Here is a 24,536-nt window from a genome sequence, read left to right as displayed (position 1 = left end):
TTAACTGGGTTAATTGGAGTTTTAGTGTCTAGTTTCTTGAGTTCTTTGTATATTTTGGAGATCAGATTTTTGTCTGATGAGGGTTGGTGAAGATCTTTTCCCAGTCGGAAGGTAGTCTTTTTGTCTTACTGACAGTGTCCTTTGCTTTACAGAAGCTTCTCAGTTTCAGGAGGTCCCATTTATTCATTGTTTCTCTTATTGTCTGTGCTACTGGGCTTCTACTTAGGAAGTAGTTTCCTGTGTCTATATCTTGTAGACTACTTCCCACTTTCTCTTCTATAAGTTTCAAAGTGGTCGGATTAATGTTGATGTCTTTAATCCATTTGGACTTGAGTTTTGTGCATGGTGATAGATATGGATCTACTTTCATTCTTCTACAGGTTGACATCCAGTTATGCCAGCACCATTTGTTAAAGATGATTTCCTTCTTCCATTGTATACCTTTAGCTCCCTTGTGGAAAATCAGGTGCTCATTGTAGAGCCCTGTCTTCCCTGTTCCTTGAGGCCAAAACACAGGATGCAGGAATTGTTTACACTAACCAGCTTAGCTTCCCCTGCTCATTCTGGCAGCCTGAGGGAATTAGTTAAAAGCCTTGTTTCTGTCATTGCTATGATAATTTCACCTGCTAAGGAAGATCCTCACAGGTGCCCTAAATCTCCTCCCATCTGTCTGTCAGGGTTCCCAGCTTGATACCCTCTGCATGGAGGCTCAGGCTGCTGGTGCCAAGTGGTCAACACTATGATCTCACTCCCAGGTGGGAGGGGGGCTCTCATCCTCTTGCCTCCAAGTATATAAGCCTACATGTGCTAAATAAAGATTGACATTTACCCTTTGGGTGAATGATCTGATTTCTCTGTGTGTGTGTGTGTGTGTGTGTGTGTGTGTCTATTCAACTCCTAGAATATTGATCCAGAGTCCTGGCTGGTACAGGAAGAACGCCCTGTACCTTGAGAGTGAGGTTTTCCAGAAAAGTGCAAGCAACACTCATAGGTTTGTGGGTAAATATCTGGGTCTTCTATTCGATTCCACAGGTCGACTTCTCTGTTCTTATGCCAATACCAAGCTGTTATCAATACTGTCGCTCTGTAATAAAGTTTGAAGTCAGGGATGGTAATGCCTCCAGAAGTTCCTTTATTGTATAAGATTGTCTTGGCTATCCTGGGTTTTTTGTTTTGCCATATAAACTTGATTATTGTTCTCTCAAGGTCTGTGAAGAAGTTTGATGGGATTTTGATGGGGATTGCATTGAATCTATCGATTGAATTTGGTAGAATTGCCATTTTTCCTATGTTGATTCTCCCAATCCAAGAGCAGGGGAGGTCTTTCCATTTTCTGGTAACCTCCTCATTTTCTTTCTTCAAAGACTTAAAGTTCTTGTCCAATAGGTCTTTCATTTCCTTGGTTAGAGTTACCCCAAGATATTTTTAGCTAATTGTGGCTATTGTGAAAGGTGATGTTTCTCTGATTTCCCCCTCTGCTTCTTTATCCTTTCTGTATAGGAGTGCAACCGATTTTTTGGAGTTGATCTTGTATCCTGCCACATTACTGAAGGTGTTTATCAGCTGTAGGAGTTCTTTGGTAGAGTTTTTGGGGTCGCTTATGTACACTATCATATCATCTGCAAATAACGAAAATTTAATGTTTTCCTTTCCAATTCGAATCCCCTTGATCCCCTTATGTTGTCTTATTGCTATTGCTAGGACTTCAAGCACTATATTGAAGAGGTATAGAGATAGTGGACAGACTTGTCGTGTTCCTGATTTTAGTGGAATGGCTTTGAGTTTCTCTCCATTCAGTGTGATGTTAGCTGTCGTCTTGCTATATATTGCCTTTATTATATTTATGTAAGATCCTTGTATCCCCAATCTCTCCAACACCTTTATCATAAAAGGGTGTTAAATTTTGTCAAATGCTTTTTCAGCATCCAATGAAATGATCATATGGTTTTTTTTTCTTTCAGTTTATTTATATGGTGGATTATATTGATAGATTTGTGTATATTGAACCAGCCCTGCATCTCTGGAATGAAGCTGACTTGATCATAATGGATAATTTTTCCAATGTGTTCTTGGATTCGGTTGCAAATATTTTATTGAGAATTTTTGCATCAATGTTCATGAGTGAGATTGTCCTGTAATTCTCTTTCTTGGTTGTGTGTTTGTTTGATATTGGTATCTGGGTAACTGTAGCTTCATAAAAAGAGTTTGACAATGACTCTTCTGTTTCTATATTGTGAAATACCTTAAGGAGTATAGGTATTAGCTCTTCCTGGAAGTTCTGGTAGAATTCTGCATTGAAACCATCTGGTCTTGGGCTTTTTTTGGTAGGGAGATTTTTGATAACAGCTTCTAACTCTTCATGACTGACAGGTCTATTTAGATTGCTCACCGGGTCTTGGTTCAATTTTGGTATATGGTACTTATTTAAAAAAATGTCCATTTTTTTTTTTTACATTTTCCAATTTTGTGGCATACAGGCTTTTGTAGTAAGATCTAATTATTCACTGAATTTCCTCTGTGTCTATGGTTATGTCCCCATTTTCATTTCTGATCTCATTAATTTGCGTGTTCTCTCTCTGCCGTTTGATTAGTTTGGAGAGGGGTTTGTCAATCTTGTTGATTTTCTCCAAGAACCAGCTTTTTGCTTCATTGATTCTTTGGATTGTTTTCTGTGTTTCTATTTTGTTGTTTTTAGCCCTCAGTTTGATTATTTCCAGTCTTCGACTCCTCCTGGGTTAATCAGCTTCTTTTTTTCTAGAGCTTTCAAGTGTGCTGTTAAGTCTCCAACGTGTGCTTTCTCCGTTTTCTTTAACTGGCACTAAGTGCTATGAACTTTCCTCTTAGCACTACTTTCATAGTGTCCCATAGGTTTGAGTATGTTGTGTCTTTATTTTCATTAAATTCAAGGAAGACTTTAATTTCTTTCTTTATTTCTTCCTTGACCCAGGTTGTGATTTAGTAGTTGACTGTTCAACTTCCATGAATTTGTTGGCTTCCTGGGGGTAGCATTGTTGTTGAATTCTAACTTTAATCCATGGTGATCTGACAAGACACAGGTGGTTACTAATATTTTTTTGTATCTGTGGAAGTTTGCTTTGTTACCGAGTATGTGGTCAATTTTCGAGAAGGTTCCATGAGCTGCAGAGAAGAAATTATATTCTTTCCTATTTGGGTGGAATGTTGTACAGATATCTTTTAAGTCCATTTGATTCAATACCTACAATAATTCTCTTATTTCTTTGTTAGGTTTCTGTCTGATTGATCTGTTCATTTGTGAGAGAGTTGTGTTGAAGTCTCCTACAATTAGTGTGTGTGGTTTGATGACTGCCTTGAGTTCTAGAAGTGTTTCTATTACATCAGTGGGTGCCTTTATATTTGCAGCATAGATATTCAGGATTGTGACTTCTTCCTGATGGATTGTTCCTTTCATGAGTATGAAATGTCCATCTCTGTCTCTTCTGATGGATTTTAGTTTGAAGTCAATTTTGTTAGACATTAGAATGGCTACACCCACTTGTTTCTTAGGTCCATTTGCTTGGAAAACTTTTTCCTAACCCTTTACCATGAGTAGGTTTCTGTCTTTGTGGTTGAGGTGTGTTTCTTGTAAACAGCAGAATGTTGGATCCTGTTTTCGTATCCAATCTCTAAGTCTGTGCCTTTTTATAGGTGAATTGAGTCCATTGATATTAAGTGATATTAATGACCAGTGGTTGTTGACTCTGGTTATTATTTTTTTTTGAGGGGTAGTAGAGTTTATGTTTTTCCCTTCTTTTAGATGTGCTTGTGAAGGACGCTAGCTGTCTGAGTAATTTTAGGCAGTGCTGTGAATGTTGGATTTTTGGGTTGTGATTTTCTTCCTAATACTCTCTGTAAGGCTGGATTTGTAGCTACGTATTGTCTAAATTTGTTTTTATCCTGGAATACTTTGTTTTCTCCATTGATAGTAAATGATAGCTTGGCTGGGTGTAGTAGTCTGGGCTTGCATCCATGGTCTCTTAGTTTCTGCAGTACCTCTATCCAGGACATTCTGGCTTTCATGGTTTCCATAGAGAAGTCTGGTGTAAGTCTGATAGGTTTACCTTTATAAGTTACTTGACTTTTTTCCTTTGCAGCTCTTAATACTCTTTCTTTAATCTGAATGCTTTGTGTTTTGATTATTATATGGCGAGGAGATTTTTTTTTTTGATCCAGTCTATTTGGTGTTCTGTATGCTTCTTGAACCTTCATAGGAATATCGTTCTTTAGGTTGGGAAAGTTTTCTTCTATAATTTTATTAAATATATTTTTTGAACCTTTGATCTGCAATTCTTCTCTTTCTTCTACCCTTATTAGTTTGAGATTTGGTTTTTTATTATGTCCCAGATTTCCTGAATGTTTTGTGATGAGAATTTGTTGGATTTGCTGTTTTCTTTGGTCAGAGCATTTATTTTCTCTATGGTGTCGTCATAATCTGAGATTCATTCTTCTATCTCTTGTATTCTATTGGTTATGCTTGCTTCTGAAGTCTCTGTTTACCTCGATTTTACATATCTTGCTGGCCCTTGGTTTGTGTTTTCTTCATTGTCTCCATGTCAGCTTTCAATTCTTGAACTGTTTCTACTACCTGTTTCATTGTTTTTTTCTTGATTTTCCCAGGTTGTCTATTACAGATTTACTATTTTCTTCAAACTTTTTGTTATATTTCTCTTCCATTGTTTTACTCATTTCTTCAATCTTTTTTTATACTTCTTTTAGTTCTTTAAGGGAGTTATTCATACCCTGTTTAAGGGACTCTATTGCTTTCATAATGACACTGTTTTCCACTTCTTCCGGAACAGGGTGTTCAAGTCCTTATGTAGTAACATTGCTGGGATCTGGTGTTTTCATTTTGTTTTTCAGATTGTTGTAGGAATTCTTGCCTTGTTGTCTGCCCATCTCTTCCTTCAACTGTTCTCTAGTGGATCTTCTGGTACTGGGTCAGGTTCCCCCCTCTGATGAATCTTCTGCTAGAGGATCAGTGCCCCTTGCTGGCCAGGATTCTTGCTGAGCTGATGCAGGGCCTACCTTCCCCCTCCCCCCCACAGGCAGGCTATCAAAACACAGGCACTACCTCCTGCTGGGTTACACTTCTAGCCCAGTCCCAGCCAGCATGCTGCCTGAGCTGGGTGTTTTTATGGCCCCAAGGAGGAGAAAGGGAGGAATAAAGGAAGGGGTTCATGGATGAAAGGTGGGATGGCTAGGAGGCAAGAGGGCTTAGCCCCTGCAGAGTGGCCAGGGAGTCAAGGGGGACCGGGGATGTCTGAGCTCCTCCTTGTAGGGCTTCTGCCGCGGGTCAGAGCAAACTCACCCCAATGATGAATCTGCTGCAAGAGGATCAGTGCTCCTTGGTGGCCAGGATTCTTGCTGAGCTGATGCAGGGCCTACCTTCTGCGCCCCCTCTCCCCCCGGCAGGCAGGCTATGGAAACACAGGCACTCACTCCTGCTGGGTTACACTTCCAGCCCAGTCCTAGCCTCTCAACGACACCATTTTTATTTATTCTATATTCTACCATTTCTCCTCCCATAACATGAATGCTCGAAATTTCTCTTTCTGCTTTTCTACACTATACTTGTACTTCAATTAATACATAAAACAAAAGATTTGAAGGTAAGAATCATATGAAAAAGAATATCACAGAGCTTATCTTTCTATGCCTAAGCAATCTAATTAAGCATGAATGTTTTACTTCTATTCATTTTCCTGCTAGAACAACCAAACCACAGAAGGACATCAAATAAATACAAACAGGAAAGGAAGAAGTCAAAGTATTTTTATTTGTAGATGATATGTTTGTATATATAAGTGACCATAAACATCTCATCAGAAAACTGCTATAGCCAATAAACTCATTAAGCAAAGTATCAGGATACAAAATTAATAAGAAAAAGAAAAACAATTGTCATCCTATATACTAATGATAGACTGGAAGTGAAATAAAGGAAAAAAAACCCTTTTATAATAGCCTCAAATAATATATATCTTGTGGTAACAATAACCAAGCAAATAAAAGATTAGCATATTAAAATCTTTAAAATATTAAAGAAAGAAATTAAAGAAAATATCAGAACATGAAAATATCTCCCACACCTATGTAACAGTAAGATTAATATAGTAAAAATTGCCATCCTACAAAAAACAGTATATGGATTCAATGTAATCCCCATCAAAGTTATGCACAATTCTTCACAAAACTTGAAAGACTAATGCTCAGCTTCATATGGCAACAAAAATATCCAACGATAGCTAAAACAAACCTGAATAACAAAATAACCGTAAAATATCACTATCCCCAATCTCAAACTGTACTATAAAGCTATAGTACTAAATGTAGCATGGTACTGGCATAAAAACAAATATATTAATCAATGGGTCAAATTAAAGATGCAGGCATATGTTCACACACCAATGGACAGGTGATTTTTGATAAAGAAGCTAGAAATACACACTCAAAAAACTCTGGGTTTTTATTATTATGACCAATTATAATCATGATAAAGAACATCTTCAACAAATGGTGCTTGCCAAGCTGGATGGCTGTATTGAGAAGAATGCCAATAGATCAATATTAAGTTTCTACACAAAACTCAACTGCAAGTGGATTAAAGACCTCGACATAAAACCAGATGCACAGAACCTGTTAGAAGAAAAACTAGTCTGGTGGTGGTAGCACATGGCTTTAATCTCAGCACTTGGGTGGCAGAGGCAGGCAGATTTATGAGATTGCAGTCAGTCTGGTCTACATAGTGATTTCCTGACAGTAAGGGCTACACAGAGAAACCCTGCCACACACAAAAACAAAAATTGAAAGAAGAGAAAGTATGGAATAATATTGAATGTATTGGTACAGCAGACAACTTTCCAAACAGAACACCATTAGCATAGGCACTAAGGTCAACTTTAGTAAATGGAACCTCATAAAACCGAGAAGCATATTTATGGCAAAGAATATCATTATTTGGACAAAGTAGCAGGTTAAAGAAAAGGAAAATATATTTTTACCATCTGTACATCTGATTGAAGAGTAATATCCTAACTATCTAAAGAACTAAAAAAGGGGGAAATTGAATAGATAGTTATAGATGCATGGGGAGTATTAGAACAGAAAAGGAAGATCAGGTGAGATGAGATTAAGATGAGAGGAGGGAAGAGGGGGCTGACATTAGGAATATTGTGAGGGACATTGAAAATTAAGGGCCATTCGAGGAATCATTTGGAAATCTAATGCAATAATAGTTACCAAATACAGATGTATATATGAAGATTCTCTAAAAAGAAATCACCTAATAATGGGGGCTATGGAACCCCAATTGGACATCTATCATCACCCAATGCATCTATTACTGGGAGTGGATTGCATATAATTGAATTGTTGGCCAAATTCCACATAGAAATGTCTGAAGCCAAAGAAGGGTAGACAACAGCTCAGCTATAAAACTTTCCGTCTATAATTACCATCTACAAACAAAATATGCTACTACAATAGTGACACAAAGCCATAGAAGTAATTGTCTATTTGGACTTAAGACCCACTACGAGATGTAATTCATCCTTGCCACTACTCAGGTGAAAAAAACCTGAAACTAGACTGAATGAAAAATAAAATACAATGTGATAAAGGAACATGGAAATAAAGTGACTCCAAAAAAATTGCTCTATATTTAGATCAATGATCAGTTCCTTGCTCAGTCATTGTCAAAGAAGCTTCCTTCTGCAGCAGATGAGAACAAATGAAGAACACCTTACCCATAGTGAGAAAATTTGGAACACTCAGTTCCAAATAGGGTGATCCTATAAAATACCTCACCTCAAAGGATCCTTACAGAAGAGTAAGCATAAAGTTTATAAGAACCTTTGGAGATAAAAGACACTGAGAAAATAAGGCCTTCTTTATGTAGCAGGACAGATGTACCCATGAACTCACAAAACGTTTGCCAGCATTCACGAGGCCTGCAGGGATCTACAGCAGATGGGGTTCCAGAGCTTGAAAAAGTGGAAACAAGCCTCCATCCCTAACTCAGAAGCTATGTTTAATTGATAGCTACTTTTTTTTTTAAAAAAAGATTTATTTATTTATTATGCATACAGTATTTTCAGTACTCTGCCTACATGTCTGCCAACAGGCCAGAAGAGGGCACCAGTTCTCATTACAGATGATTGTGAGCTACCATGTGGTCGCTGGGAATTGAACTCAGGACATTTGGAAGGGCAGTCAGTGCTCTAATCTCTGAGCTATCTCTCCAGCCCCTTGATAGTTACTTTCAAATGAAAAATTTGTTTACTTCAATGGAGTCTCACTGGGATTTCAAACCACACTTAAGGTCAGGTCTCATGCCTAGATGGTTATCACAAAATGATCTCAATGGCATCTTTGCAGGTTCTTTCTCTCATGTCAGAGCTTTTATTTATTTTTTATTTTTAATTTATTACTTTTTAAATTTTTTATTTATTTAATTGGTTAATTTAATGCTTGACATACAGATTCTTTGCTTCTATGTTTCCATATTGTGGCTTATTTTTTATGGGATTCTTGAATCTGGACCTATATACTTTATTGAACTTTTTCCTTGATTATTTATTTTATGTTGGTTTGCTTTCTCTTATGTTTACTATTTACTCGTTTTTATTTTATCTTATTTTATTTTTTATTGTTTATATGTCTGTTTGTTTTATAATGAGACACAGAGAGGGTGTGGATTTGGATGACAGTGAAGTGGGGAAAACCTTGGAGCAGTGGAGGATGAAAACATTCATCAGAATACACTGTATGAAAAAAATATTTTTTTTTGTAAAAGAGAAATAGAAAAAAGTAACATACAAGAGAGCTTCTTCAAATTTTGTTTGCACATATATTACAGATACACACATAGGTCTACAAATTACTTAGACGAAAGCTAAACTAAATTTTTTTTTTCCGTTAGACTTGTTTATTCAAGTATCCGAAAACACTCTTTCCATTTCCTCCCCTCCTCCCAATACCCTCCCGCTCCCACCACTTCCTCTCCTCCTCCCTCACCATTCCCAAGAGCAGTCAGGGTTTCCTGCCCTGTGGGAAATCCAAGTTCCTTCCCCCTCCCTCCAGGACCAGGAAGGTGAGCATCCAAACAGGCCAGGATCCAAAAAGCCAGTCCATGCAGACATAACAAGACCCAGTGCCATTGTCAATGGCTTCTCAGTCTTCATTTGGACCTTGAGGGCTCAGTCAGCCCCCTTGTCAACCACATTCATAGAGTCCGGTTTGATCACATGCTCGTTCAATCCCAGTCCAGCTGGCTTTGGTGAGCTCTCATTTGATCAGTCCCCTTGTATCAGTGGGTGAACGCACCCTTCGCGGTCCTGACTTCCAGTGCTCCAATGTGGGTCTCCGTCTCTATCTCCATCCATCGTCAGATGAAGACCCCCTCTGATTTTGCTTTCCTTGCTCACGATCTCCCTCCCTCTGCTTCTCATTTGGGCCTAGGGAGTTAAGTCCAGTGTTCCAATATGTGTCTCTGTCTCTATCTCCATCCATCGCCATATGAAGGTTCTGTGGTGATATGCAAAATATTCATCAGTATGGTTATGGGCCAAGGCCAGATCAGGCACCTTCTCTGCTGCCCAGAGTACAATCTGGGGACCTCTCATTGGGCCTGGGAACCCCTCCAGAATCAAGTCTCTTGCATACACTAAAATGGCTCCCTTAGTTGAGATATAAACTTCCCTGCTCCGATAAACATCCTTCCTCCCTCCCCCCTACCATTCCCCCAAGCCATCCCCGATCCACCCCCTCTCCCCTCTCCCTAACCATGTCCCCGTACTTCCACCTCCCCCCACCCGTGCACCCAAGTTTGCCTGGCAATCTTGCCTACTTCTAATATCCAGGAGCATAACTATATGATTTTCTTCAGGTTCACCTTCTTATTCAGCTTCTCTAGGATCACAAATTATAGACTCAAAGACCTTTAACTATGGCTAGAAACCACTTATGAGTGAGTACATACCCTATTCCTCTTTTTGGGTCTGGGTTACCTCACTCAGTAAAGCGTTTTCTATTTCCATCCATTTTCATGCAAAATTCAAGATGTCATTGTTTTTTACCGCCAGGTAAAACTCTAATGTGTATATGTTCCACACCATTTTTAACCATTCTTCTATTGAGGGGCACCTAGTTTTTTTCCAGGTTCTGGCTATTACAAATGATGCAACTATGAACATAGTTGAACAAATACTTTTGTAGTATAATAGGGCATCTCTTGGGTGTATTCCCAAGAGTGGAATTGCTGGGTCCTGAGGGAGGTTGACTCCCAGTTTCCTGAGAAACCGCCACACTGATTTCCACAGTGGCTGTACAAGTTTGCATTCCTACCAACAATGGATGAGTGTTCCCCTCACTCCACATCCTCTCCAGCATAGGCTATCATTGGTGTTTTTGAGTTTAGCTATTCTGACAGGTGTCAGATGGTATCTCAAAGTGGTTTTGATTTGCATTTCCCTGATTGCTAAGGAGGTTGAGCATGTCCTTAAGTGTCTTCTGGCCATTCAAAGTTCATCTGTTGTGAAGTCTCTGTTCAGTTCAGTACCCCAGTTTTTAATTGGGTTAATTAGAGTTTTATTGTCTAGTTTCTTGTGCTATTTGTATATTTTGGAGATCAGATCTTTGTCTGATGAGGGGTTGGTGAAGATCTTTTCCCAGTCCGAATGTAGCCTTTTGTCTTACTGACAGTGTCCTTTGTTTACAGAAACTTCTCAGTTTCAGGAGGTCCCATTTATTCATTGTTTCTCTTATTGTCTGTGCTACTGAGGTTCTACTTAGGAAGTGGCCTCCTGTGCCTATATCTTGTAGACTACTTCCCAATTTCTCTTCTATCAGGTTCAAAGTGGACAGATTAATGCTGAAGTCTTTAATCCATTTGGACTTGAGTTTTGTGCATGGTGATAGATATGGATCTACTTTCATTCTTCTACAGGTTAACATTCAGTTATGCCAGCACCATTTGTTAAAGATGCTTTCCTTCTTCCACTGTATACCTTTAGCTCCCTTGTCTAAAATTGGGTGTTCATATGTTTGTGGGTTAATATCCGGGTCTTCTATTCGATTCCACAGGTCGACTTCTCTGTTCTTATGCCAATACCAAGCTGTTCTCAATACTGTAGCTCTGTAATAGAGTTTGAAGTCAGGGATGGTAATGCCTCCAGAAGTTCCTTTATTGTATAAGAATGTTTTGGCTATCCTGGGTTTTTTGTTTTGCCATATAAACTTGATTATTGTTCTCTCAAGGTCTGTGAAGAAGTTTGATGGGATTTTGATGGGGAATGCATTGAATCTATAGATTGCTTTTGGTAGAATTGCCGTTTTTACTGTGTTGATTCTCCCAATCCAAGAGCAGGGGAGGTCTTTCCATTTTCTGGTGTCCTCATCAATTTCTTTCTTCAAAGACCTAAAGTTCTTGTCAAATAGGTCTTTCACTTCCTTGGTTAGAGTAACCCAAAGATATATTATGCTATTTGTGGCTATCATGAAAGGTGATGTTTCTCTGATTTCTCTCTCTGCTTCTTTATCCCTTGTGTATAGGAGGGCAACTGATTTTTTGGGGTTGATCTTGTACCCTGCCACATTACTAAAGGTGTGAATCAGCTGTAGGAGTTATTTGGTAGAGTTTTTGAGGTTGCTTATGTACACTATCATATTGTCAGCAAATAACGAAAGTTTAACTTCATCCTGTCCAATTTGAATCCACTTGATCTCCTTATGTTGTCTTATTGCTACTGCTAGAACTTCAAGCACTTTATTGAAGAGGTATGGAGAGAGTGGACAGCCTTGTTGTGTTCCTGATTTTAGTGGAAAGGCTTTGAGTTTCTCTCCATTCAATTTGTTGTTAGTTGTCGGCTTGCTGTATATTGCTTTTATTATATTTAGGTATGATCCTTGTATCCCCAGTCTCTCCAACACCTTTATCATAAATGGGTGTTGAATTTTGTCAAATGCTTTTTCAGCATCCAATGAAATGATCATATGGTTTTTTTCTTTCAGTTTATTTATATGATTGATTACATTGATAGATTTGCATATGTTGAACCAGTCCTGCATCTCTGGGATGAAGCCTACTTGATCATAATGGATAATTTTTCTTATGTGTTCTTGGACTCGGTTTGCCAGGATTTTGTTGAGAATTTTCACGTTGATGTTCATGAGTGAGACTGGCCTCTATTTTTCTTTCTTGGTTGTGTCTTTGTGTGGTTTTGGTATCAGGGTAACTGTACCTTCATAAAAGGAGTTTGGCAATGACTCTTCTGTTTCCATATTGTGGAATACATTAAGGAGTATAGGTATTAGCTCTTCCTGGAAGTTCTGGTAGAATTCTGCATTGAAACCATCTGGTCATGGGCTTTTTTTTTGGTAGGCAGATTTTTGATAAGAGCTTCTAATTCTTCGCGACTAACAGGTCTATTTAGATTGTTCAACTGTTCCTGGTTCAACTTTGGTATATGGTACTTATCTAAAAAATTGTCCATTTCTTTTACATTTTCCAACTTTATGGCATATAAACTTTCATAGTAAGATCTAATGATTCTCTGAGTTTCCTCTGTGTCTGTGGTTATGTCCCCCTTTTCATTTCTGATCTTATTAATTTGTATGTTCTGTCTCTGCTGTTTGATTAGTTTGGATAGGGGTTTGTCGATCTTGTTGATTTTCTCCAAGAACCAGCTTTTTGTTTCATTGATTCTTTGGATTGTTTTCTGTGTTTCTATTTTGTTGATTTCAGCCCTCAGTTTGATTATTTCCAGTATTCTACTCCTTTTGGGTGAATCAGCTTCTTTTTTTTCTAGTGCTTTGAAGTGTGCTGTTAAGTCTCCAATGTGTGCTTTCTCTGTTTTCTTTAACTGGCACTAAGTGCTATGAACTTTCCTCTTAGCACTACTTTCATAGTGTCCCATAGGTTTGAGTATGTTGTGTCTTTATTTTCATTAAATTCAAGGAAGACTTTACTTTCTTTCTTTATTTCTTCCTTGACCCAGGTTGTGATTTAGTAGTTGACTGTTCAACTTCCATGAGTTTGTTGGCTTTCTGGGGGTAGCATTGTTGTTGAATTCTAACTTTAATCCATGGTGATCTGACAAGACACAGGTGGTTACTAATATTTTTTTGTATCTGTGGAAGTTTGCCTTGTTACCGAGTATGTGGTCAATTTTTGAGAAGGTTCTATGGGCTACAGAGAAGAAGGTATATTCTTTCCTATTTGGGTGGAATGTTCTATAGATATCTGTTAAGTCCATTTGATTCAATACCTCCAATAATTCTCTTATTTCTCTGTTGGGTTTCTGTCTGATTGATCTGTCCATTGGTGAGAGAGGTGTGTTGAAGTCTCCTACTATTATTGTGTTTGGTTTGCTGACTGCCTTGAGTTCTAGAAGTGTTTCTTTTACATAAGTGAGTGTCTTTTTATTAGGAGCATAGATATTCAGGATTGAGACTTCCTCCTGATGAATTGTTCCTGTTATTATTATGAAATGTCCATCTCTATCTCTTCTGATGGATTTTAGTTTGAAGTCAATTTTGTTAGATATTAGAATGGCCACACCTACTTGTTTCTTAGGTCCATTTGCTTGGAAAACCTTTTCCCAACCCTTTACCCTGAGTAGATTTCTGTCTTTGTGGTTGAGGTGTGTTTCTTGTAAACAGCAGAATGTTGGATCCTGTTTTCGTATCCAATTTCTAAGTCTGTGCCTTTTTATAGGTGAATTGAGTCTGTTGATATTAAGTGATATTAATGACCAGTGGTTGTTGACTCCGGTTATTATTCTTTTTGGGGTGGGTAGTGGAGTGTATGTTTGTCCTTCTTTGAGTTCTGCTTGTGAAGGGTCGCTAGATGCCTGAGTTATTGTAGGCGGTTTTAGGAATGTTGGATTCCTTGTGTTGTGATTTGCCTTCAAGTACTTTCTGTATGGCTGGATTTGTAGCTACGTATTTTTTTAATTTGTTTTTATCCTGGAATATTTTGTTTTCTCTGTTGACTGTGAATGTTAGCTTGGCTGGGTTAAGTAGTCTGGGCTTGCATCCATGGTCTCTTAGTTTCTGCAGTACCTCTATCCAGGACCTTCTGGCTTTCATGGCTTCCATAGAGAAGTCTGGTGTAAGTCTGACAGGTTTACCTTTATAAGTTACTTGATCTTTTTCCTTTGAAGCTCTTAATATTCTCTCTTTAATCTTAATGTTTTGTGTTTTGATTATTATATGGCGAGGGGATTTTTTTTTTGATCCAGCCTATTCGGTGTTCTGTATGCTTCTTGAACCTTCATAGGGATATCGTTCTTTAGGTTGGGGAAGTTTTCTTCTATAATTTTATTGAATATATTTTCTGGACCTTTGATCTGCAATTCTTCTCCTCTTCTACCCCTATTATTCTTAGATTTGGTTTTTTTTATTGTGTCCCACATTTCCTGAATGTTTTGTGATGAGAATTTTCTTTGGTCAGAGCTTTTAATTTTTCTATGGTGTCTTCAGAGTCTGAGATTCTTTCTTCTATCTCTTGTATTCTGTTGGCTATGCTTGTTTCTGAAGTCTCTGTTCATTTACCTAGATTTTCCATAGCCAGCCGTCCCTTGGCTTGTGATTTCTTCATTGACTCCATTTCAGTTTTCAAATCTTGAATTGTTTTCATTACCTGTTTGATTGTTTTTTCTTCTTGGTTTTCCAGAATTTCATTTATGGATTTACTCATTTCTTCAAACTTTTTGGTATATTTCTCTTCCATTTCTTTACTCATTTCCTCAATCTTTTTGTTATACTTATCTTCCATTTCTTTACGGCAGATTTTCACCTCCTGTTTAAGTTCCTCTATTATTTTCATAATGATCTGCTTAGAGTCTATTTCTTCTATTTCTTCTGGAGTAGGGTGTTCAATTCTTCTAGTTTCGTGATCCCTGGATTCTGGAGATGGCATGTTTCCTTTCAGATTGTTGGAGGAATTCTTGCATTGGCGCCTGCCCATCTCCTCCTCTCTGGATGAAACTCCTCAGCACTTTCTGGATAGAACTCCTCAACACTCTCTGGGTAGGACTGCTCAGCACTCTCTGGATAGAGCTCCTCAGCACTCTCTGGATAGAGCTCCTCAGCACTGCAGCTGGGATAGCTAGTATTTCCAGGACCCAGGAGACAAAAGGGCAGCAGCAGTGTGGGCAGGGAGGGGTCCCGTGGAACACCGAAGACCCTGCCACAGAAGCTGAGGGGGGAGGGGCTGTGCTCTCTTCTGGGACAGAGAGCCCAGGCAAGCACCCACTCACCTCTCTGGATAGAACTTCTCAGCACTGCAGCAGGGATAGCTGGTGTTTCCAGGACCTAGGAGGCAAATGGGTGGCAGTAGTGGGGGCAGGGAGGGGTCCCGTGGAACACTGAAGACCCTGCCGCAGAAGCTGAGGGTGAAGGGGCTGTGCTCTCTTCTGGAACAGAGTGCCCAGGAGAGCACCCACTAACCTTTCTGGATAGAACTTCTCAGTACTGCAGCAGGAATAGCTGGTGTTTCCAGGACCCAGGAGACAAAAGGCCTAAAAATTTATACTTGAGTATTTTACACATTTTCCTTCAGTTAAACTTAGTGACTTTAAATGGTTTTACCTAAGGTTATATATTAATAAAATCTTTTATAATATAAGTTGATCAATTTTTTTTTCAACTTGACAAAAGTTTGAATCATTTATAAGAGTGAACATTAATTGAGAAAATTTCCTAACCAGATAAACCAGTGGAAAAGCCTATAGTATATTCTCTCTGGGAAGACCTAGCTCACTGTGGGCAGTGCCATGCTTCAGCCGTTTGTTCAAGGTGCTATAAGAAAGCAGCGTGATCAAGCTATAAGAAGCAAACCAGTAAGCATCATGCCTTCATATCATCTATACCAGTTCTTGCCTTTTGAGCTTTCCCTTATTTCCTGGGATGATTGGCTACAAGCTATACAGGGAAGTAAATCCTTTCCTCCCCAAATTGCTCTTGGTCAGGGAGTTTTATAGCAACAGAAATTCTAAGCAAGAAACACTGCTTATAAAAATCATGTGCTTAGGTATAGAGTTTCTCTAACATTTTGTGTGTAGTGAATAAAAAATAAACTTTGCTGTTAAAGAAAAATAAAATTTAATATTTTAAATGATATAATTGGGTAGTTTATTCCTAATTTTAAAAGGAAACTTTAACATACGTCTTGTGATATACCTATGAAGAATGAAAAATATATTAAGAATTATTTTCTGGTTCTATGGCATTGTATATCCATCCACTCAGCTTTGTTATAGCAGGTGCTCAGTATCTTATCTTGAGTGTGTTTCATATATCATAAATGCACACACACACATGTACACACACGATATTGTAAGCAAGCTATTGTGAAAAATAATTTTCTAGAAAACACTTGTTAAATTGGGAGTGGTGGAATATAGCTGTTGAACTGTTGAGGAAGGCAGATCAGTGGTTGAAGGTCATTCTGGGATGCACAGTGAATTAGGGGAACAGGAGATCTTAACACTAACAAAACAAAACGTAAGTGAAAATATACTGTTGTTATTTTTAAAGCTCAGATATTCATTTCCTTTAAGATTTATATGAACTGGCATACGTTTTAATTATCTAAGAGAGAACAAAATGAGTTATCTTCATAATGTATGAGTTAAGTATGTAAATAAAGACTTTCTACTTCACTGTTCTGCTCTTAATATCTAGAACAGTACCTGTCTGTATGAGGCAGTAATTATGAATGTAAATGAAAGGTTCAGAATGACAAAAATGTATTGTTTTGTCATTCACTGATTGAATATGTCTAATTTCTCATCAAAGAACCTGAAATATTTCATTTCCGATCTTTCTGCAAAAACAAACAATTCTTTTACCACAACAAACAATGTCAAAATTATGATAATTGAAAGGAACTATAATCACATTTCAAATTCATCTTTTAGCTACGTTGGAAAGGAGAGTTGCCTTAATTGTTTAGAGTTACTTTTCCTTGAGTTAGATTCATAGCATACATATGATGGCTCACAATCATTGCAACTCCAGTTCCAAGGGTGGCAATACCTTCATCTGACATCTGTAGGCACTACATGCATGTACTGCACAGATACACGTAAAATAAATTTAATGATATATAAAATTTTATTTATTATATATGTATAATATATAAAATTTATATATATATTATGGTATATAATATATAATGATATATATGTATATATAATCATTAAATTTATTTAATCACATATATATTTAAATTATTTTCAATTCACAAGGAAAGTAACTATAGCAGTCTCTACAATTATAGCTTAGTAAACTGCTGTCTTCAGAAAATATTCATAATTGTTATTTTTCTCTTTGGGTAAATAACAATGCACATTACATTTAGAACTGGGGCTTACATTTGGACATTATATATGTTCATCAAGGTTCTAGCATTTGCAAAACCAATGTTGTATACTTAGTAGTATGTACTAAAGAGTTGTCATAGTTAACTAAGATAAATAAACCATTCTTTCAATAAAATAAAACTGAAGATTTTAAAAAAATCAATCTAATGAGACACTGTTCAACAAAATATTTTTATAATGTTGAGTTTTATTTAGCCAATATATGTTATTTGAAATATTTGCATTTCTTTTACTCACATTAGGCACAAATAATACTATGTAAAGGTTCTTTTATTGGTATGTGTGCGTGTGTTTGTGTGTGCGTGCACATGCTTGTACTATTATTATCATGGCTGGCAGACAAACATGTACATGCCAATAAAGTAAAGGCAACAATAGGGCCATGAATTAATAAAATTATCTTTCTCCAAATGCCAATCTCTGTATTCAAATTATTTTTCTTCTATTAAAAATAGATATTTTTCTAACATAATATATTATCATTACTGTTTGCCCGTCTTCCAATTCATCTCCAGCTTCTCTCACATCCAGATCCACCTCCTTTCTGTCTCTTATTAGAAAATAAAGTCTTCAATAAAAATAATAAAATGAAATATAATAGGATGCAATATAATATAAAACAAAAACTTATATGAGAATTGGATACAACAAACAGAAAGAGCCCAAGAGGAGTCACAAGAAACAAAACTGCAGTTAGCCTACTTGTTCCACTGGATGAAGTGGCCTGTGGAATCCCAGTAGACTGAAATCTATTTTTTTTCCTGAATACATAATGTGGTTATTTTTCCTAAAATATGATATAATATTTATTAAGTTAGCATTTACATATTTGATGTTATAACCATTCTAGATTTTATGAAAATATGTTGAAAACAAACAGGTACCTTAGTTATTCAAATATTACATTGCTGTTAGAGAATTAAATATTTCCAGATTTTGCTATCCAGGGATGATTTCAGAGCCAATTTCATTTGAACACTGAGAGATTACTGCATGTGTAAAAATATGAATGGATATGTTATCATTATGCCATGTGTAAGGTTTGTAATGCTTAATTATATGACAATACTCTAGGCAACAGAATAGCAGGTTTTCATGGCATCTCATTTTCTCTCACTTAACAAGGACTTAAAGAGATACTTTATTTTTTAGTTCGTTATGTATTTGATACTCACTTAAATCTTAAAACTATTTTATTTATACTCTCATCAATCAATAGATAATTTGCCATATACTTTGTTGGAAAAACGGGGATGTATTCATATTTTATTATTTTTTTTTATTTTTACTTGGTTTCATTTATTTTATTTTTTTATTTTTAGACAGAGTACCTCTATGCATCCCTGGCTGTCTTGGAACTCTGTGTGTAGAACAGATTGACCTTGAACTCATAAAGTTCTACCTGCCTTTACCTCCTGAATCTTAGGTTTAAAGGTGTGTATTCATCATTATTATTATTTTATTGAAATCTTACATATCAATCCCAGTTCCCACTTTTTCCCCTATTCCTGCTCCTTCCACCTCCCCTCCCCAACCAGACCCACCATCCACTCTACAGTGAGGTTAAGGTCTCCCATGGGAGAGTCAACAAAGTCTAGCTTATCTCTTTGAGGCAGGATTAAGGAGTTCCCCACCATATGTTCCCTGAGGCAGGACCACTGGAGACTCCCAGTGGCTCCATAATCTGTCACAGGCAAACACCTGTCAACCACATTCAGAGGGCCTAGTTTGGTCCTATGCAGGTTCCCCCAATGTCAATCCAGACTTAGGTAGCTCTCATTAGCTCACCATAAGCTATTTTTAGTGGGTATCCCCATCATGGTCTTAACACATTTACCCATATTATGGCTCCTCCCTCTCTTCAACTGGACTTCGGGAGTTCAGCCCAGTATTTCACTGTGGATCTCTGTATTTAGCTTTCTGATTAACATATTTCACTGTGGCTTAATTTCCATTTCCTTCTTAATTAATGAATGCCAACATTTTTGCTATTGTGTATTTATAATATTTTTAAGTGTATGGGTATGTATTAACCTCTACATGTTAATGTCATTAGAATAATAAAAAACATATATCTTATAGGTTATAGCTCAGGAAAATTTAAGAAATAAAATCAAGTGATATTAACTACAATTGTATTTTATAACAACAAAAATATATACTATGTTAATCCAAGGGCTCCCTGAATCTGTTTGCGTGAGTTGTATTTTCTCAATGAGTTGTTTATGAGGTGTGTTTTATCAATATGTTGTTTAAATTGGAGTTTTCAATAAAGTATGGGAAGTCTACATTCATGATACTAGGACCAGCAGCACATAGTTTAAGAAGATTTCTGCTTCTCAACTCAAAATATTTAGGCATAGTGAAATTTTATAGTCTATCTTTTTCAAATGAAAGATGAGAAAACATTTTCAAACTAGTTTCAAAAAACATCAGCATATTCCCTTGTCCTGTTTTAAAACTTCTTTCAATACTTCTCTTATTTCAACTTTAAATAATAGGTGATTACATTCTTGGATTGGGAGTCACAATAAGTATGTCAGGTATCTTCTGTACTTAGTAACATTTTTACAAACTTTTCTCTGAAATTCTGTCTAGTACATTATAATATTAATATCTCCCCATTACTTACAGCATGATGTGGGATTTGCCTCTGTATGCTATGATTACCATTAATGAAAAAAGAAACTGCTTTCAACCTATAGCAGGGCAGAACGTATAGCAAGACAGAACTGTAGCAGGACAGGGTATACTGGGAAGACAGAACTGAATGCTGGGAAAAATAAGAGCAGAGTTAGAAAGATGACATGGAGCCGCCGGAGACAGACACTGGGAACTTCACCTGTTAAGCCACAGCAACATGACAATATACAGATTAATAGAAATGAGTTAAATTAATATAAAAGTTAGTAAATAAGAAGCAAGAGCTAATGGACCAAGCAGCGATTTAACTAATACAGTCTCTGTGTGGTTATTTTGGTTCTGGGAGGCTGGGACTAATAAGCAGCCCCCTCCTTACTACAAAAACAAATTTAGATAATTCTACAATCTCAGTCCTTGTTATCTAATACTAATCTTAAGGAAATGCTCTTATTCAAGCATCATTCAGATATTAGGCATTGTGTATAATTCTGGATAGAAGAGCAATTCTTTTGAAATAAAACAATAACTGGAGGGAGAAAAGCCTGTCTACATCTGTTTATTTATTTAATCGTAAATCACTTATTTACCCTTGGTACACAATACAGAAGTTTAAGTATCCTTGTAAGTTTATAGTCACAGTGTTGTGCTTATCCAAGACTTGAAGTAGCTCTCCACAAACTTGTAGCAAGGCTCAGTATCAGAAGGCAATACCTGCACAACTCATTGAATATGGAGAACTGATATAGAGCCTTCATTCCTACATGGTAGAGTCTTTGGTAAAGTAAGGTACTCTACTGAATACCATAGGAGAAATGTGAATACCACCGTAGCCACAAAATCTTTATTCTACAATGGTATCCTGCCTGGAATAAATGCTAGTGCAATTGTCGAACACAGCTTGTGCGGGTATCCAACAAATTTCTTATTTTACTGAAGACCCACTCCAAGAAATAAAACATGCATGAGGTATTACTTAGTGATCCAGAACCTGTGACTAGATATCTCAGGGATCTAGGGTAAAATCAAATACTGATGTTCTAAAAAAATGTAAAAATAAAATGACTTCTAATGACATTCTGTTATACTTTTGTACAACTATCACCAGAGAAGTTTCCTCCTGCAGCAGACAGAAACAAATACAGAGACCCAAAATCAGACATTGTGCAGAGAATGAGCAATCATGGAATGAAGACATATCTTTAAATGTGAGGTCCCCATCACTTTTTTCTCCCCAGGACTCAGGGAAACATGGTAGATAAAGTGGAAAGACTGTAAGAGCCAGCAAGTGTGGAGGATACCAGGAAAGAAGACACTATAAACCAAAAGGAGATAGATGCATATAAACTCACAGAAAGTAAGGCAGTATGCACAGGTCCTGCAGAGGTCTGCATCAGGTAATGTCCTACAGCTGAAAGTCACATTCTCCTGTTCTTAACCCAGAAGTTATCTCCATTTGATAACCATTTAAAAATGAAAATTTAGTTTTCTCCAGTGGAGTCTCATTGGGGAAACAAACTAGTTTTAAGGATTAGACTGTATGGATAACATATAATATATTTATAAATACATTCAGATTGCCATCTTGTGTTATGCCATCTAGTGTGTGTGTGTGTGTGTGTGTATACATTAAGATTGTCTTCTAGTGTTTTTCCATCACACACACACATATATGTATACACACACACACACACACACACACATATATATATATATATATACACACACACATACATACACACACACAGAGAGAGAGAGAGAGAGAAAACTAGAAAAGGGGGACTTTGGGGGGCATTGTGGTTTAAACATCTATGATCCTCATAGACTTATGATTGTGAATGCTTGTCTCACAGCAAGCATCACTATTAGGAGGTGTTCCCTAGTTGGAATAGGTATGGTCTTATTGGAGGAAGTGTGCCACTGTGGTGGTGGACTGTGAGGTCCTATAAAAATTCCAGCTATGCCCCATGTATTATCTCATTTTCTGTTGCCTGCAGATCAAGATAGAGAACTCTCAGATTCATCCCCAGCACCATTTCTGCCTACACACCACCATGTCCCACCAAAATGGTCATGGACTGAACCTCTGAAACAGTAAGCCAGCCCCAGTTAAACATTTTTCCTTCAAAGAATTGCCATGGTCATGGTGTCTCCTCACAGCAATGAAAACCCTAACTATGACAAGAGGTGCTGTGGAAATCTAGTACAGTAGAAACTTGCTGGAACCTAAGACAGTGGCCCTAGTGAAGACTTCTAGTAATAGAGGATAAGGAACCAAAACTGTCCATCTATTGCAACTAGTTAAGACTTCCATCACTGATATTCGGACACTAACATAACTACAAAACCTGAGACCCATACCTTTCCTGCCTGCAAGATATGCTAGGGCAATGATAGCTCAGAGTTTTTAGGAGTTGCTAACCAAAGACAATTCTGCAGGAGAGGATGCCCATGCCCAACACTGTCTGGATGACCAAAAACTAGAAGCTGGATGATTCGGAAACCTAGGATAAAATCAAACAGCCAAATACAGCTAGGCAACAAAAAATAAATTAGAAAATAAGTAAAAACAAACAAAACAACAACAACACAGCAAAAATGATTTCAAATCAAATTCTGTTCAATTCATAGATCAGTGCCTAGCTCAATCATCATCAGTGAAGCTTTCTTAAGTAGTTAATGGGAGCATACATAAAGAACCACAGCCAAATATTAGATAAAGCTCAGGGATCCCTACAGAAGAGGAGGAAGAAAGATTTTAGGAACCAGAGGGTTTGAGGACACCAGGATAACATGGCCCACAGAATCAACTAAGCAGGGTTCATTGGGTCTCACCAAGACTAAAGCAGCATGAAAACTGAAACAAATCATTGAACTGGCATGGGTCTCTACTAGGTCTTAATCATACATGGTATGATTGGTTATTTAGGTTTTTTTCTGGACAGTACGAGTTGTAGTGTCTTTGATTCTTTTGCCTACTATTTGGACTGCTTTCCTCCTACTAGTTCTCATGTCCATCATTGATATGAGTGCTTGTGCTTACTACACCTTGTGATGCTATGTTAAAATAGTGTCACTGGGTGGCCTGCTATTTTCTGAAGAGAAATGGAAGAGCATTTGGAAGATAATGGTGGAGTGGCAATCTCTGTGAAGAATGAAAGGAGCAGAGGTTGTGTTTGGAGTATATTTATGAGAAGAATAAATAAAAAGAATCAAGAAATAATAAACCAGATACACTGCACCTGATGGAAGACAAAGTAGGCAATAACTTTGAAGACATTAACAAAGGAAACTCCTTTCTAAATAGAACACCAATATTACAGGCACTAGGATCAACAATTAATAAATATGACCTCATGAAGATGAAAAGCTTCTCTAAGGCCAGTTACATTATTAAGAATAAACTGCAGACTAGATTGTAGGAAACGTTTTTCTCCAGCTCCAATTCTAATAGAAAGCTAATACCCAAAATATATAAAGAATTCAAGAAACTAGGTATCAGCAAACCAAATAATACATTTGAAATGGAGTACAGATATAAACAGAGATTTATTAATAGAGAAACACATAAAGAAAATGTGAAAGTCTTTAGCATTTAGGGAACTGTATATCAAAACAACTGTGAGATTTTATCTTACATTCATAACAATGGCTAAGACCAATATCACAAGTGATAGTTCATGGTGGCCAGGATGTGGACCAAGGAGAACACTTCTCCATTGCATGTGGGATTGCAGACTTGTACCATGAATTTAGAAATCAATATGGGATTTCTCAGAAAACTGGTATTGGGTCTGCATCAAGACCCAGCTATACTTTTCTTGGGTATATATCCATAGGAAGTTCTACCCTACCACAAAGACACTTGATCAAATATGTTCATAGTGGCTTTATTCATAAAATTCTCAAACTGAAAACAACAGAGATGTCTCAACTGAAGAATGGATAAAGAAAAGGTGGTTCATTTACACAATGAAGTACTACAGCAGTTTAAAGATTACAAGGAGCCTTCCTTCACTTTACAAATAACTCAAAGAGTAAATGAGGCATTCAACATTAAATAATATCTATATTCTGATTTTGAGAATCTCTGTACTCTGGAGAAATAGAAAGAGTCAAACAAACCTTAATGACTATCCTGGACAAGTTCTTTTAAGAGACCTCAGGGAGAAAAACAAACAAACAAACAAATAAAAACTCTAACTGTACTCATCACCTTAATGAAGATTCAAGACACTCCAAGATAAAAAATAAAATCTTTTCACGAGATGCTGTATGGAAGGCAATTTTTATATAAAGACCTAATGAACTCTGAGACTGTACAGATGATAAAACTTTTGAATTTTGGACAATTTAAGATGGCAATTGAAGAATTTTAATATTCACCTTTTTCACCACATAAAACTGAATGTGAAAGTACACATATATGTACCTCCACTACTAAAATGGTAGGAGCAAAATATAAATAAATAAATAAAAAGGTAGGAACAG

Source organism: Myodes glareolus, chromosome X, assembly GCF_982192425.1.
Source record: "Myodes glareolus chromosome X, mMyoGla1.1, whole genome shotgun sequence".
NCBI classification, from domain to species: domain Eukaryota; kingdom Metazoa; phylum Chordata; class Mammalia; order Rodentia; family Cricetidae; genus Myodes; species Myodes glareolus.
The sequence above is the reverse complement of the archived record's forward strand: the minus strand, read 5'-3'. Positions refer to the sequence as shown.